The sequence below is a fragment of the Euprymna scolopes genome, chromosome 23 (genome assembly GCF_053919585.1).
Source record: "Euprymna scolopes isolate OS-2025 chromosome 23, ASM5391958v1, whole genome shotgun sequence".
NCBI classification, from domain to species: Eukaryota; Metazoa; Mollusca; class Cephalopoda; order Sepiida; family Sepiolidae; genus Euprymna; species Euprymna scolopes.
In genome coordinates, this window is record NC_136504.1 from 44925331 (window position 1) to 44941207 (window position 15877).

The 15877-nt window shown below is 35.6% G+C and overlaps 1 protein-coding gene and 1 pseudogene across 1 annotated transcript in view; one reads left to right on the plus strand and one right to left on the minus strand.

Moving 5' to 3' along the window:
- The window catches only part of LOC145245861 (protein ERGIC-53-like), a 137904-nt gene that overhangs the window by 36178 nt on the left and 85849 nt on the right, over positions 1 to 15877 (plus strand). The window lies entirely within an intron of this gene.
- On the minus strand, positions 9450 to 9567 carry LOC145246388 (5S ribosomal RNA; annotated as a pseudogene).

Sequence of the window (15877 nt, forward strand, 5' to 3'; positions counted from 1 at the left end):
CCAGTAATTATGAATGTCATTATTTTATTGACTGTGGTGAAAAATCCATTATTATTTTCATATTAAATCTACTGAAGTTCAGCTTGATATGCCCCATCGAAATTAAAGTGTAAACGGTGCCCTGATCAAATTTCAACTTTTTTTCAAAAAAAAAAGTTTGAAATATGTACTGCTTGAATGGCCATGTTTAAAGCATGGTGGATCAAATTGATACATTATTTCAGCCTATTGCATAATAAAGTTGACACCCTGATTCTTATTAGATCATCAAATTTAAGCAACGTTGAACCTTTTCAATACAAGATGGGTGACCATTTGTAAATATAAGATCTTTCATGTGGGAGGATGAGGACACCTTTCAGGAAAAAGAAAAAAAAATCATCAAAATAATCTTCTCTGATTAAGATAGACGTTATAAGCGTTTTACAGAAATGACTCCAATTGAAAATGGATTTGTGCATCTCTCACATGAGCAAATACTACTGAGGGGGTGCACAGGGTTACAAACATAAAAAAAACCAAAAAACATATCAGTTGCACTCTGGGTGTGTGTGTGTGTGTGTGTGTGACACCATCGACCCTCATTTAAGTCCACATTTATATCTATTGTTGAGACTGAGTTTCATCAGTCGGTAGATCAATTCATTTCCTCATCTCAAACTCCTAAAGATCTCTCAGGCTTATCTAAGCTGCAACCTACATTCAAGTGAGTTAAACTCTCAACTGTCATAAACCAAAGATTATCCATAAACTGTTCCTAACTGTTGCAAAATTCATAGTCCCTCCTAAAAGTGAACGTAAACTAATTTAAAAATATTGACCTTTGTCATAACCATTGCCACACCTTGACCAATAATCCCACCCCAGCTTCCTTTTGTCTTCCTTGTTGAACAACTTCCTATCCACTGTCTTTCCACCAACCCTATTTTATGTACCTTTGTGGTCATCATAAATATATTTCTTTTTTTTTTTCTATTTCCCAACATTATGGGAGTTGAAGACAACATCATAAAATGATCATCTCAACCTGGGATTTCCCCATCCCATTCCAATCAACAGATTAGACCATTCCTGTAATGACCTATTTTCTGTTGATTGTAATGTAATGCTGGTTCTGTGTAGTTCTAAAAGGTCAATCCTCCCAGACTTTACCTTCTCTCTTTGAGGCATCTCTACTGGGAAATACTGACAGGGCTGCACAGGCATTTTTTACAGGGTCAGCCCTGACTTTTTCAATCACACTTTCCGACTCTGGCGTCACATTTCTCATGGTGGGAGAGAAATAAACAACGTACCCCACATAAAAAAAAACAAAAAAACTTGTATCTAACTCTACTCCAATGGAGAGTCCAGTAAATATGGACATAGGATTTCTTGGTCGATCTGTTTTAGAGTTTGGTGTATAAAGAAAAACGATTAAAATTATGTAATATATGAATGTTTGATGCAGGGTGGTTCAAATTGCAAGGTTTAAATTGTATATATCATTTGAATTCTCCTGTTTAATGTACTGTGACTCAAATTATGTATGAGTGATCATATTTATTTCATGGTGGCTATAGTGATCAAGTCTAAGATTCGGGATCGCTTGTATTTAAATTATTAAAACACATCAGACGAAATGTTTAGTTTTGAAGGTATGCTGTCTGATACAAGAGGCTATTACTGTGTGATTGACGATGGTATAATGATCCTGGGTTCGCCCCCTGGCTTATCTAGTTGGATGAGATGATTCATATTTTGTCATGTCATGTCAGTGTTTTGGATTGTCGATTTAATTTCCGTTTTTTTATGCTGGCATGTGATGGACGGCTAATGACTTGGATAACTCAACGACCCTGGTGTCTAACTCTGTCCCGTGGGGAGGCATTGTAAATAGGAACTCTGAAATGGAGAGATGCTGAATTGATTCCAACAAAGATGGTTTCTACATTTTATTTATTTGCAGACTATTATTCTCATCTTTTGTAGTTGTTTCATAATGTTTCGGCCAACTATTCCTCTGGCCTTCATCAGATTGTTAACTGCGACGAGATAGGAAGGCCAGATGAATGGTTGGCCGAAACATTGCGAAACAACAACTATAAAAGATGAGGATAATAGGCGGTAAACAAATAAATAAAATGTACAAATTACTCCTTTCAAAAGAATTCCAATAATTAAAGATGATTTTATTCTATGGCATATCAAACCTTTTCAGGTTATTTAATGCCAAATCTATTAATTTTGGAAAAAAAACTTTTTTGTGCCCCCCCCCCTTCCATGACAAAGGAGGGATTGGACCTAGTAATTCACTCTTGTTCGTCCGTTTGTTTGTTCGCACTTTTCTCAATAACCAGGTTTTGGATATTTTTTGAAATTTTGCACAAACATTAATCATGGTGAAAGTAAATTTTTGCCAGAACAGATTTTCCGGGATAACTCTGATTGCCCTCCTCCCTCTACCCCCAGGGGCTATTATAGAGGAGGGGTAAAAAATTGCACCCAAATCATTCATTCATTTGTTCACACTTTTCTCAATAACCACATCGTGAATTTTTTGTACAAACATTAGTCATAGTGAAAGTGAATTTTTTTTTATCCTTCAAGTCCTTTCTTCAAATATTTATTCATGCTTTTAGGTTTGTTTTGTAGAGAAAAATTATCGTTTTTGGCTTTGTAGAACATGATTGAGTTTTGCAAAAGAAAAAGCAAATAAAAAAAAAAACAAAACAATAACATGAATGTCAGGTACATTTTAGTTCAGGAAGCCCGTATCTTCAGACTGCCTGATCTGGTAGAACTAGAACCAAAGAAAGAAGAGTGTGGTAATAAGGTCTTAGAGTAATGGCAGCTGTTAGTTAGGAAATAGATTTACAAGATAGTTAAATAAAATGTATATTTTGAAATAAAAATGTCTGTCGTGTGAGTATCTACTTCAGCTTACTTGCCCATAGAACGAGTCAGACACTACATTGATGAAATGTCATACGGTTGATCAAGGTTTCAACTATTTGGCTATAAACCTATGGTTATAGACGTACCCAAATCTTTACAATTTATATGTGATTAAAAAAAATTCTACATCGTGTGGAACATGCTTACAGTGATTCTCTGAAAGATTCCAGGGTTACAAATAATCCAAATCGTACCACCTAATGTTTACAAAGAAGGTAGGTTTCCTATATCGGGCTAGAAAACTTTTCTCATCTTCCAGTATCCTATATCTCTATAAACCCATTGTTTACCCATGCATGGAGTAGTGCACCAACCACTAGTCTCTTCCTCTTCAATAAGGTTCACTAAGGGCCTCTATTTTAATAGGCTCCAGTCTACCAAACTTTACCCCCTGTCCTATCACTGCAAAGTTACATCTCTGTGCTTCAGTCAAATGTGGTCCAATGGACTTCCTGCATTTGTGCTCTCTTCAGCGTAAATAATTCTGATCAACCTGACAATCAGCAAAATCCAACCCCTTCACTCTAAATATCCTCGGATGCCGGAAAGCTTTCTACTTTCATAAATTCCTTCCTCAAGCTGCTTGCCTTTCCTTTTGAATTATCTTTGTTTCCCTGATTGTATCAACATGAATAAATTTAAATGTACCGTGAACAAGCATCTCTTTGCACAACTCTTATTGAACTGTACTTGCAAAGAATCTGATCATACTAAATTTCCACAAACTATTAGTACACTGCTAGCCCAATGACTACAGTACACACAGATTAACCATTATCCTCGAATGGCTTCCAGGCCTTGATATGTGGTAACCCCCTTTGTAAAAAAAAACAAAAAAACTCTCCGCTTATTGTAATGTTTCATTATTAAATGAGCGAGCCAAGACACTTACACATATTGACGATTATCTTATGCATCCTCATGACTAATTGTGTGTACAGTTCCCACACTGACATCAAACTGTGCACTTATTGTTTCTATAGACACGCGACAGTCCTTATTTATGAAATTCTTTATTTGGCCGATCAACTCTTATGTTCTGACTTCTTTACTCTTCACACACCTATTGTCTTGTCCCTTACAGATTCCCTGCCTTCCTTGAATCTCTTCTTATAACTCTATGGGCTGCGTTGCCCGTCGCCGGGAGCAGAGTTGGGCAGCACCTCAAAGGTAATCCCATTCCCGACGGTTCAGGGTTACATTTTTGAAAATAAAATAAAATTCAATAAACTTGTCAAATAGAATTCAATAACTTTGCGTCTGGACGCTTCAAGTTTCCAACGACTTTTAATCTTCAAAACTTTTCAAAAGCTTTTGAGAGCATTTAACTCTTCAGCTCCTTGCGGATTAAAAGCCTTTAAACTGGCAAAAACATAATCATAACTACTTGTCGTGGCTTTATCATCTAGCTTTTATCTTTGTCTTCATCTTTTCTTCATCTAGTGGTTAGGACCTTAAGGTCATTTTGATTATCGATTAAGAAAACAGATTAATTCTTTTATCATCATCACCAGCATCACTTAGATTCAACAATGTGAAATCTGAATTCGTGTTAAAAGACCACCCAAGAGAACTGATAACTTCTTGTCGCAACAAGCAAGACAACCCGACATTGTCCGGTACACACTCTGTCCACATTATGTCATTCAAAAACTGATGCTCGATTCATGCAAGATGTTTCGAAATCAGTCTGAAGCATTCCATACGTTTCTATGGCATTTTTTTTTTTTTTTTTTTTTTTTCAAAATTAAAAACAGGATTTTATTTCATATCGTTCTTGTAAAGTGTCCTCACATCGAGATTGTATTTTGGAAATTCACCAACTGTAACAATCAGGTTTTAGTAAGGTGTATTCCAATTCCTGCTGTAGCTGTTCATTTGAACCTAAAATCATAAAAATTGGTCAGTCATCTTATAAGATGTATAGCAATAACATTGAATTTTCAAGCGTCTACAGCAATTTTAAATGCCTGTGTGACCCAACGGGGACCAGGCAATGCCGGGAGACGTTGCTAGTTGATTAAGGAACAGCTGGTCGCCTGGGTGGTCTCATTGATTCTTGATGGATAATCAAAATGATATCTCCCTCGGGAATGGATACTGAAACGCGTGTCTACACCAGAATGTAAGCCATAAATTAATTCTGAGGCCGAACAGACTTGTGTTGATAGACCACCGATAGAGATGTTGTCCAGTGACCGAAGGAGAGACCCTCCGAAGGCCCGTGTTGGGGCTAATTAGGCATGACAGCTCGTATTCCTGGCATGGGGACATTTATTTCCTCGCTGATGGGGCAGAGGAAGTGGGGGAGAGAGGATGAGATGAAAACCTTTTCTTTCCCCTAAATAATTGTAAAGCCCACTTTTCATTGTTTTCTTTTTCTTCTGCGATAGTTCAGAGTCAGCAAGACATTACTGGACCCCCCCCGGAACCAAAGCGCGGCCGCTGATTGGTTGACCATCACTTGCGGACGTATTGGGTTGGGGGTGATTACCCCCAACCGATATTGATAAAAAAGGGTGAAGCGGAGATAGGGAGAGATTCTTTGCCATGCGCTTGGACGACACGTTCCAGATACGCGTGTCTCTGTCAGCCGATCCTTCCCATAGACTGACGCGAGAAAAAGAACGAAGTACTTAGTTAAAGAAAGAAAACTGCCAGCCCTCTAAGTTGCATGACTAGGCCAGTGTGTAACTATTATTTGTAAAGCCAAAGGCAATAATCAATTCTATGTTAAAAGCCAATTAAGCTTTGACTTTTCTCTTTAATTGAAAACGCTGTTGGGAATGTAATATATTTCTCAGGCAGCCAGGTGACAGTTTGGAAGTTGATTCAAAAGTGGAAACAGAGCAGATGATAGTGACGGAGGCGAGGTCGACCACTAGATGAAAACACGGGTAACACCACAGGAACTGGCTACAGGTGCATCTCAACCCCAAGCCTGTGCATCTGAGCTGCCCTGTAGGGATTACACCTGTACAAAAATGTTTAGACACTTATTGAAGGCATCTTGTAAATAAAAATAAAAAATAAAACTAATTCTAAAATTATGTCATGCGCATGTTTCACAATAAATGTGCGAACTTCCGACAACTATCATGAATTTTTATTTGACAATCAAGATTCTGGTACATCATATATTGTGTACATGGGTTTATTGGTCGTCAAAAAAGATAAAACTGAAAAAGAATTAAAAACATTGTTTCAGAAAAACATAACCAACAAAATGGAAGATCATAACAATTAAATGACAGTCACTCGGAAGAAAAAAAGATGTGAGCGTGACACGCAAAAACAAAAGCTATCGTATTAATATATAAACATGCTGGTCAAGAAGAAGGCAGCTAAATGGATTGGGGCGGGGAGGGAGACAAGCACCTGAAACCTCTGCCGGTGTTGAGTCCGAAGGAATGCTTTAAGAAAAAAGGGATGGCAAAAAAGAGATAAATCTATTCTTCTACACTAAAGTTTTGCAAACCATATGAGGGGCGTGCAATAAGTAATGCCCCTGACCCACTTCCAATAGCAGTAGAGCAACGAAACTTGGCACAGTTATTAGTCTTTCTCTACATAGGAACCACCCACAGTTATGCATTTCTTCCATCGTTTGATGCAGCTCTGGAGACCGTTTTTTGTAGAACACCCCATGTTGGACCTCCAACCACGACTTGACTTCAGAAATCAAGGCTGCATCATCTGGGGAAACGCTTTCCTTTCAAAAATAACTTCATGGCTGGGAAGAGGTGAAAGTCAGGAGTAGGGAGGATGGAGGAGGATTTTATAACCACACGACCGTGCTTCTGATCTGGCGACGGCCGAGTTGTGGACCGGAGCATTGTCCTGCAGGAGGAGGGTGTTACACGAATGACCTGGTCTAAACCGAGTTGACATGCTAGTATATATATATATGTATAGGTGTGTGTATATATATATATATATATATATATGTATGTTCATGAATTAAAATGTGGCACGCGTCTGCGGAAGAAATGTCAGAAACTGACAAGCTAAACGGGAATTGTTCCAATATTTCTCACAAATATAAACAAACCTTGTTATTGTTATGAAAAATGTAACAGAAAGGGATCTGGTTATGTAGATGTTTTGAAAAGATTGACAGGAAAAAGTGACAGAAGGAAAAAGATTGCAGTTGGAGATTTGATTGTCAACCGAGTGGACGCCACGATAATTCTCTGTCGCCCCCCTCTCCACTCTCTCTATCTACCATAAGCAAGAACAACAGGAGAAATAAAAAAACGGACTGTTGCTTACACCAATGGTTGTTGTGTTTTGAATTCTTAAAAAGGGTTTATAATACAACACTTGCATCATCCAAAACAATGTGAACAATAACAATCAAGATATGAATAGTAGTCTGAATAATTCAAATATAAATACAGTTAGGTTGTTCTTTTATCAGGGACTAGTGGGGGTACCCGGCGTTGCCCGGGTGTGGTGTGGTGAGGTGTGTGTGTGTGTGGGGGGGGGGGGTAAATCAAAACAATAATAAAAGGGAAAATAAAGAATAAGCGAAATAACCCTGTTTAAATGGTTTTTTTTTCTTAATCGGAAAAAAAAAACAGCCAACGTGATGGAAAATAAAGAACAAGCGAACAAAAAAAATGACATAAATAATCCTGTTTAAATGCTAAAACTTCTTAAAATAATCGAAAAAAGAAACAAGAAAAAACAGCGAACGTGATGGAAAAATAAAAAAAGGAAAATCAAGTATAAGTGAACGAAAAAAAATGGCATAAATAACCCTGTTTAAATATTAAAACAGGAGAAATAAAAAATGGACTGTTGCTTACACCAATGGTTGTTGTGTTTTGAATTCTTAAAAAGGGTTTATAACATAACAAGGGTACCTTTGCTGATCTTGCCCCGCCTCTTGATTTTGATAGCTTCCCTTAATTTCCTCAAAAGTGAAGCATAATAGGCTCCTGTAATTGTGGTACCCTTTGTCAGGAAATCTGTCATCACTACTCCGTCCTGGTCCCAAAAGACTGTGAGCATGACCTTGCCAGCGGAGGGCTACACCCTTGCCTTCTTTGGAGGTGGTCAGTCCAAGTGCTTCCACTGCATTGTCTGGGTTTTGATCTCTGGATCATAGTAATGGACCCAGATTTCATCCTGTAATCAGTCTTTTGAAAAACTTTGACTCATCTTCTTGGCACATCTCCAAATTCATCCTCGAACACTCTTCTGGAATGGTGTGAGCAATCTGGGAATCCATCTGGCATACACCTTATGCATATGCAAATGGTCATGAATAAGTTTCCACAGACCCTGTACTAATCTTGACATCTTGGGCTATTTGGCGAATAGTAATGCACCGATCTTCCAAATGGCAGCCTCAACTTGACGGACAGATGCCTCATCAATGGCAGAAAGGGGTGGCGACCAGGTTTGGGAGCTGTTTCCACAGACTTCCGGCCATGTTTGAATTCACAATGCCAGCGTTTTACAAGGTCATATGATGGGGCATTATCACCATAAGTTTCTTTCATTTCATCAAAAGTCTCCTGTGGTGTGCGTCCTTTCAAATACAAAAACCGGATCAATGCTCGACATTCAACAGGCTCCATTTCACACCTGACTCAGTTCAAACACCTATAAAAGAGAAACCACAATTAGTTCAGAACTGTAATTTGCCACATAACCCGTACAGATATAAATCATTGCACATGCAAAATTTCAGCTAGATCAGACAACTGGAAGTGGGTCAGGGGCATTACTTATTGCGCGCCCCTTGTAGTTGAAGAAAATCTATAGTGAACACGTGGCAATCGGAACTTCCTTTCTTGTCTTTCATTGTTCCTTCTCTCTTCTTTCCTTTCTTCATCCCCTCCCCCAGCCTGCAGGAAAAGCAACACTCAAAATGTGATAATGATAAAGTAGGAAAGCAATTAGGTGCAGTTTGACTAGAAGTGAAATTCAAATATTTACTTGTGAAACGAGTTCTATTATTTACAAAACATTCATATTTACACAAATTTTTAATTAAAGTTTCGAAAATAAATAATATAACTCATTATTATTAATAATAAAAATCCAAACTTTAAGTTGTGTAAATATATCAGAACAAAAACAAAACACACTCTTGTTTACAGAGGCGATGGGAGTGTGAAAGTCGGGGTAAACTAGTGTCAACTGATGTCTTTTTTTTTCTTTTTTTGCATTGAAGTCGGTTGGGGTTTGTATTCCATACTGCGTCCTTTAATCCTCACATTCCATGAGCGATGTTTCTGACAAAGAGGAAAGAATTGCTGTTTTCTAGGTCGAATTTATCCATCTAAGTTGTGTGTATATGTATATATATATTGTGTATGTAGCATGTATGTGCAGTCAACACCAACCCTATTCAGGGTTTAACCGGCTTCCTCCGAAGGAGGAAGTTTCATGGGAATATGAAATTCACAAGCGGTCCCCAGTCACATGTATATCCCCATTAGGGGAGATGACGACGTTAGGTTTTTGCAACTTTTTGCAGGGAGGTGTCGACGTCCTCCTACATGCAGCACCTGATTTCCCAAATTGGTCACCCATTTTAGTAATGACCAGGCTCAATGTTGCTTAACTTTGGTGATCTGACGGGAACCGGTGTGTCAACATGATTATGCCGTATATTATGTGTGTGTGTGTGTGTGTTATGAGACGATTCTTTATAAATCTTCAAACATTTGACTATAAAGTTAATTTTCCAAATTACCGTGAAAGCACATGTTAAATATGCAGATTTTTTTTAAATACTTGTAAACTTGATCTGTAGATTTCAGTTTTACGAACAGCTTAAAATCAAATATTTATTATTTTATTATTACTACCATCACAGTAAGATTTAATTTTAAACAAAATCAAATAAAAATAAACAAAGGAATCGTTTTTGGCATTGGAAAATAAGCACAAATTTTTCCAATTATGATACCACAAAAACTTTCAATATTTCGGAATTCAAATTAATCGTCCCAGCACTAAAATATTAATGGCCTGGCACGGCCACAGGGGAGACAACCAGAGCAGCAATACTGAAGCTGGCTTGCAGGACGCTATATATATACAAATGTAGACAAGTTTTGGCATATTTTATTGGTTTGAAAATATAGGTACTTTTTTTACCAATTGTCATAAAATTTTAACCAAGAATAGTATTATAATCTTCAAAAAGCTTGCAAATTTTCATGTAGATTTGCCTCATAAAGCCAAAGATACGAGTATTTCAAGAGTCAATTTGGCTATGTTGCTGAACACATAACTCGGTTTGTTTCTTTTATTTATATACTAGTGGGGGGGGGGTGTACCCGGCGAGCCCGGGTGTTTTGAGGTGTGTATGGTTTTGGGTAAATCAAAACTCCGGCGGCGGGGGGGGGGGGGGTTAAAATAAAAAAAAACAATAGTTTTGGTAGGTGAGTATAAGGATTGAACCGAACTCTTGAGGCAAAGTTGGAAATTAAAGTGTGGAAAAAAAAAAAAATGCGACGTTAACCACGGGGCCACCGCGGCATACACAACGGAAACACGTTTGAATTTATTAAAAACAGGTGGCCGCAATAAAAGTTAACTCTGCTGCTTTTATTTGACCTAATTAATGAGGTCAAATAGAAGTCACGCAGTTAAATTTAGCTGCGAGGCAGCGTTTGGGTTTGTTTACCCAACTTTGACTGTTTTTTTTTTTTTTTCCCCCAACAGATGTTGGGGAGGGGAGAACCCAGCTCCCCATTATCCAGATTGACTAGCAATTGTCTGATATAGCAAGAGTTTGTCCCCACCTGGACGTTTCCTGGCGCGATGCCGAGAACACTTTCGTTTGAATTTAGTTTCACTTTATTTATACTAAAAAGCAGGACAAACAGGGGACAGAGCGAAATAGCGCGAATCTCATAAAAGTCGATGTAAATAAATGTAGAGGCGACCCGCGTTCCCAAATCGTAGATATTATTATCTAGGGGCTATATAAACAGTTCTAAGTGATCATGACCCCGGGAGCGTGTGTGAAAGAAGCCTTTGCGAGACATACATGAAATGGTCAGACATTTTGCCTTTTATTTATTTATATATATATGTATGTGTATATATATATATATATATATATATATATATATATATAAGCAAGCTGCCTGGCATTGCCTGTTCATAATCTGCACTTAAATATATTTTGATTAATGCAGATTTCGTATTTAGTATTATATTCGATCTAATTAATATATAGTAATGATTTAAAAAGTTAGACTCGTGCGCCACCATCGAGAATCAAAACCAAAACTTACAATTTACTTTTTTCTTTGACATTAATGCCTGAGCTATGAAGAAATGCTTGCTGCAAGGCTAAAAATTAAAACCTGAACCAATAGCTATTACGTTACCCATGCATATTCGTAATGCCGTCGTTTGACCTTCACCTGACAAATTCCATTTTTTTATTTTCACACTTTTACACCTATTTTCTCTGGCTAAAACCCAAATATAAAGTTTCTCATGGGTTCAAATATCCTATATATTAAGTTTCATGTCTGTACACCAAAAACTGATAGAGAAGTTTGGTAGGCAAATTTTTTTTTTTTTTTGCGAATAAATATATATTCGCATGCATAAATATATATAGAAAGAGGTTTGTGTTTACTATAACCTTTACGCAAATATAAATCATGTGGAATATCTGCATGAATATAATCCCATAATAAAACAAAAAAACTAATCAGGAATTAATTAAAATGAATGTTTAAAAGAATATGCAAATTAGCTAGATTTTTTTTTTTTTTTTTTTTTTTTTTTTTGCTTAAATAAATAGAAAAAAAGGGTTTTTAATTTGAATATCAATACATAAAAAAAATTCAGATTAATAGGAGTATAGATATATTTCTCCTTAACTTCTGGTCTTGATGGAGAGAAGACAAAAACTTGCTGCTATGGTTTCAAATGATCTGAAATAACAGCAAGGGGAGACTTGATTCCAAATATTTCTCATGTTATATCTCCCCTCTTAAGGAAATAGGATACAATTATGAACATCTCCAGTATCAAATAATCCTTATACACTGAGAAATTTACTTTATGTATAAAAACCAAAGAGGAGAGATATAACATAAGAAATATTTGGAATCAAGTCTTCCCTTGCTGTTATTTCAAATCATTTGAAACCATAGCAGCAACTTTTAGTCTCCTCCTATCAAAATTACAATTAAATTTACCAAAATGATCCAAGATGGTAAAATTAAAGTATATTATAAATATTAAAGAATTAATATTTATAAAGTTATCTCAACCAGATGTAAAAGCTCGATAAAACCAAATAGGAGATAGAGCTTATAATATGAGCAAACAGTTAATAAAACATGTTAAAAAAACACTTTGAAATGAGTTAAAAACATATTTAATCTGAAAAGGAAACACTAGATAAGTGCATAGTCCTTAATCCGCAGAGTTTCGAAGAAATACTTTCCTTCTCATCAGAGGGTAGTAATTAGCAAAATGCAGGATCGGATTTTGCATGCAAAAGTATTTGATGAAACAACAAGTAAGTCAAAGATCTTACTTGATAACAAAAAAGTGAAGCAGAGGGAATATGGTGAAGAAAAAGGTGATTACACATGAATGTATAGTCTGGTGGAAGATAAATAATCCAGTGACGGTAAAATCCAAATATATAACTTCAAGAAAGTTAATTGAATAGTGAATATAGTGTTTCCTTTTCAGATTAAATATGTTTTTAACTCATTTCAAAGTGTTTTTTAACATGTTTTATTAACTGTTTGCTCGTATATATATATATATATATATATATATATATATATATATATATATACAGGGTGGAACAATTAGTGTCACCCTAAAGAAAAAGAATACTACAGTTTTTGTTTTTTTTTAAAAAACTTTTATTAAAAATATCAATTCAGATAACTTTATTATGTAGTAGAGGTGACACCTATTCAATGTAGCCGCCTTCAGCCTCAATCACCGCTTCAATATGGTTTTGGAACCAGGAGCTTAACGAATGGCGGTGATCAAGCTAGCTTTGATGTTGTGGGAGGTCATGTTAGTGATGTTCTTAACATATGACCAAACGAAGTAGTTTAGGTTGAGGGAGGAGGGGGGCAGTGAGAGAAGGGTACAAAGTCGTAGCACTCCTTCTGAAGCCAAACCTGAGTCTCTTTGAACTTGAGGGCTGGCGCCGATTCCTGCTGCTACACCCAGTGTCTGCCAGCAGAGGATCACCTCACTCTTCAGCACATCCAAGTACACTTTCGTGTTGACTTTCAAGCCGATTTCGAAGATGTGAAGTGGCATGATGTGGCCCTCACTTGAAACCACACCATCATAACCGTGGCCAGAAACATTGTTTTCATAACCCTGGGCACGTCCCAGTGATTTGTGGCAATCTAGCGATACATTTCGAGGGTGCTGGCAATGGTCCTGTTGTTATAACTTGGATCGGTGGGGAGCATGAGTTGTACAGCGGTACATCTCCAATCTCGCTTGTTGAACATTGTGTCACTTTCAGACATGATAGAATGCTCCTCTCGCTCTTGGTATTTGTACACAGCTGGCCAATTAGTAGATGGTCTGCATCAACAAAAGAAAACTGGTTCTTATCAAACGGAAATGGAATCATGTCTTTTCTGAGGCGACAATTTTATTGTTTCACTCTGTGTGTGTGTGTGTATATATATATATATATATAAGCGCCTTACATCGTGTTTTAATTGGAGCGATTTCCATAAATACAATAAACCTAGGTCAGTTTAACCCATGGTATTTTGTTGCCTGTGTGCATGGTGATATTGATGGCGATGAGTTAACGAGAATTTTTCAACAAGCTTACTTTTTAATAATTGGAGTGCGAAGAGAGGAGGAGTGTGTGTGTATAAGTATGTGTGAGCGTGCAGAAAAATGAGAAGGAAATAGCTGACAGTATCAAATAAATAATAACTCGTAAAATATATGTAGAATAGGTTTTTAAACATTTCACTACGATTTATACCTACAGAAAACAAAAACTCTGAATGAGAGATGAAAAAAAGTTACCTCTGTGATTATCAGTTCGCTTCCTTTTTTTTTTAATTTTATATTTTTCTTTTTTTCTTTTTTTTTCTTTTTCTTTTTTTTCTTTTCTTTTTTCCCACCTATTATTGATTTATGCCTTCAATATATACTTTTTTTCTCTTGACCTTTATATATTTGCAGAAGTTGTAAAACGTTATATGAAACTAAAAGCTGATCTCTCATAAGATTTTCCAGTTATTTATATTTATTTTATCTTGCTGAATTTTTAAAGTCAGACTCAAATAGTAATATGTCTGGCGTATCCATACTTGATTTAGAGTAGCCTGTTATTTTTTTTATTTATTTTTTATTCTCTTTCTCTTCTCCAACTGTTATTGGCACGGATATATTTTTCACATTCATCATTTTTTTTATTTTTTTTATTTTTTTTATTTTTATTTTTTATTTTATCTTAAACTACCTTTGGCTAAAACTTTTTAAAGTAGAAACATTTTTCCCCTTATTCGTTGAATATTTGTAGATGTCAAAAAGGGGAAGTAATCATGTAATACATTATTGGAGCTTCTTTGTTTTAGAAGTGTGAAAATCGAAATATTGAATCTCAAGTAAAACCAATAGTATCTACTTCATTATTATGTCGCAGTAATGAATATATCCAAAAATTATGAAAAACTATAAGGTAGAAAATTATCAATGAATGATTTTCTAAGACAGTTAATAAAAATTGAGTTTTACTAAATTGGCTTAAGATTTTCAAAGTTTTCCGAAAATAATTACCTTCCTTTACGATTCAACCTTTTTTTTTTTCTAATCAAAACTCAATTTTCACTAATTGTGTTCAAAACTATTTTCATTAATAATAAATGTGACCTGACAATTAAGTAGATACCGTTGGTTTTACTTGAAATTGAATATTACAATTTTTGCATTTCGCTGTTATAACGAAACAGCACCCAATTTTCTCTTTAATTTCCAAAAAAATATTTAAATCCTATTATACTTTTAAGCATTAAAGAGAAATTTCTATGTTATGCATTCTTAACTATTGATTGATGAATGTAAAGTACTATAATGATCGACCTATTTGGTATAAGAGCGTTCAACGATGGACCAGAGACTGGAGTTCAATTCTCAGTCAAGCCATACCAACGACTCAACAAAGATTGTACTTGATTTCCCCTTGCTAGACATTTAGCATTATAAGGTGAGAAGGAAGAGTAACCAAAGTAATCCTGAGAAAGGAGTGACTCCTTCACCTTGGTATAGTAGCTAATGAAAAGGGAACCTTCAGGCTGCCCTTGACTATCGTCACTCATTTTATTTACTGAAAGTTTATAAAAAAAATCTAAATTAGTATTCTCATGAGCACCGTCTTTTTATTTTATTTTTTTCTTACGGATTGTTTCAATGTTTATTTAGTGCTTATATATATATATATATATAGTGAATAAATGATAAAAAAATGTATTCCAAAATTCATGTTTTAATCATATCAAATCACACTTTATTTCCTTTTGACGGATTGATTGTTGCCATTTCTTCTGAGTTAAGGGCAAAATAGATTCACTGATTGATGTAATAATTAAGTGAATGATTTTGCGCTACAAAATATACTGTCAAGAATTGTAAATGTCAACTGAATTAAAGGAATAAATTATAAGATGGTCAACATCATGAATTTTGGAATATAGTTTTTAGTCATTTATTCACTGTATTGCTCTGTAATTACACTGAGCTTCTTAAATAAGGATTGGTATATATTATAAGAAATATAGTGCTTCTATAGAATATGAACGAAACTATACTAACTTTTTACCAAAGCAGATTTCTGGAACTAGCCTTAAACAAAAATGAGGCAGTATATTAATCGGAAATTGAAATAAATGTGTGGCAAATGATAATTAAGGACAGCATTTCTTTTGACCCTGAACTAGATACT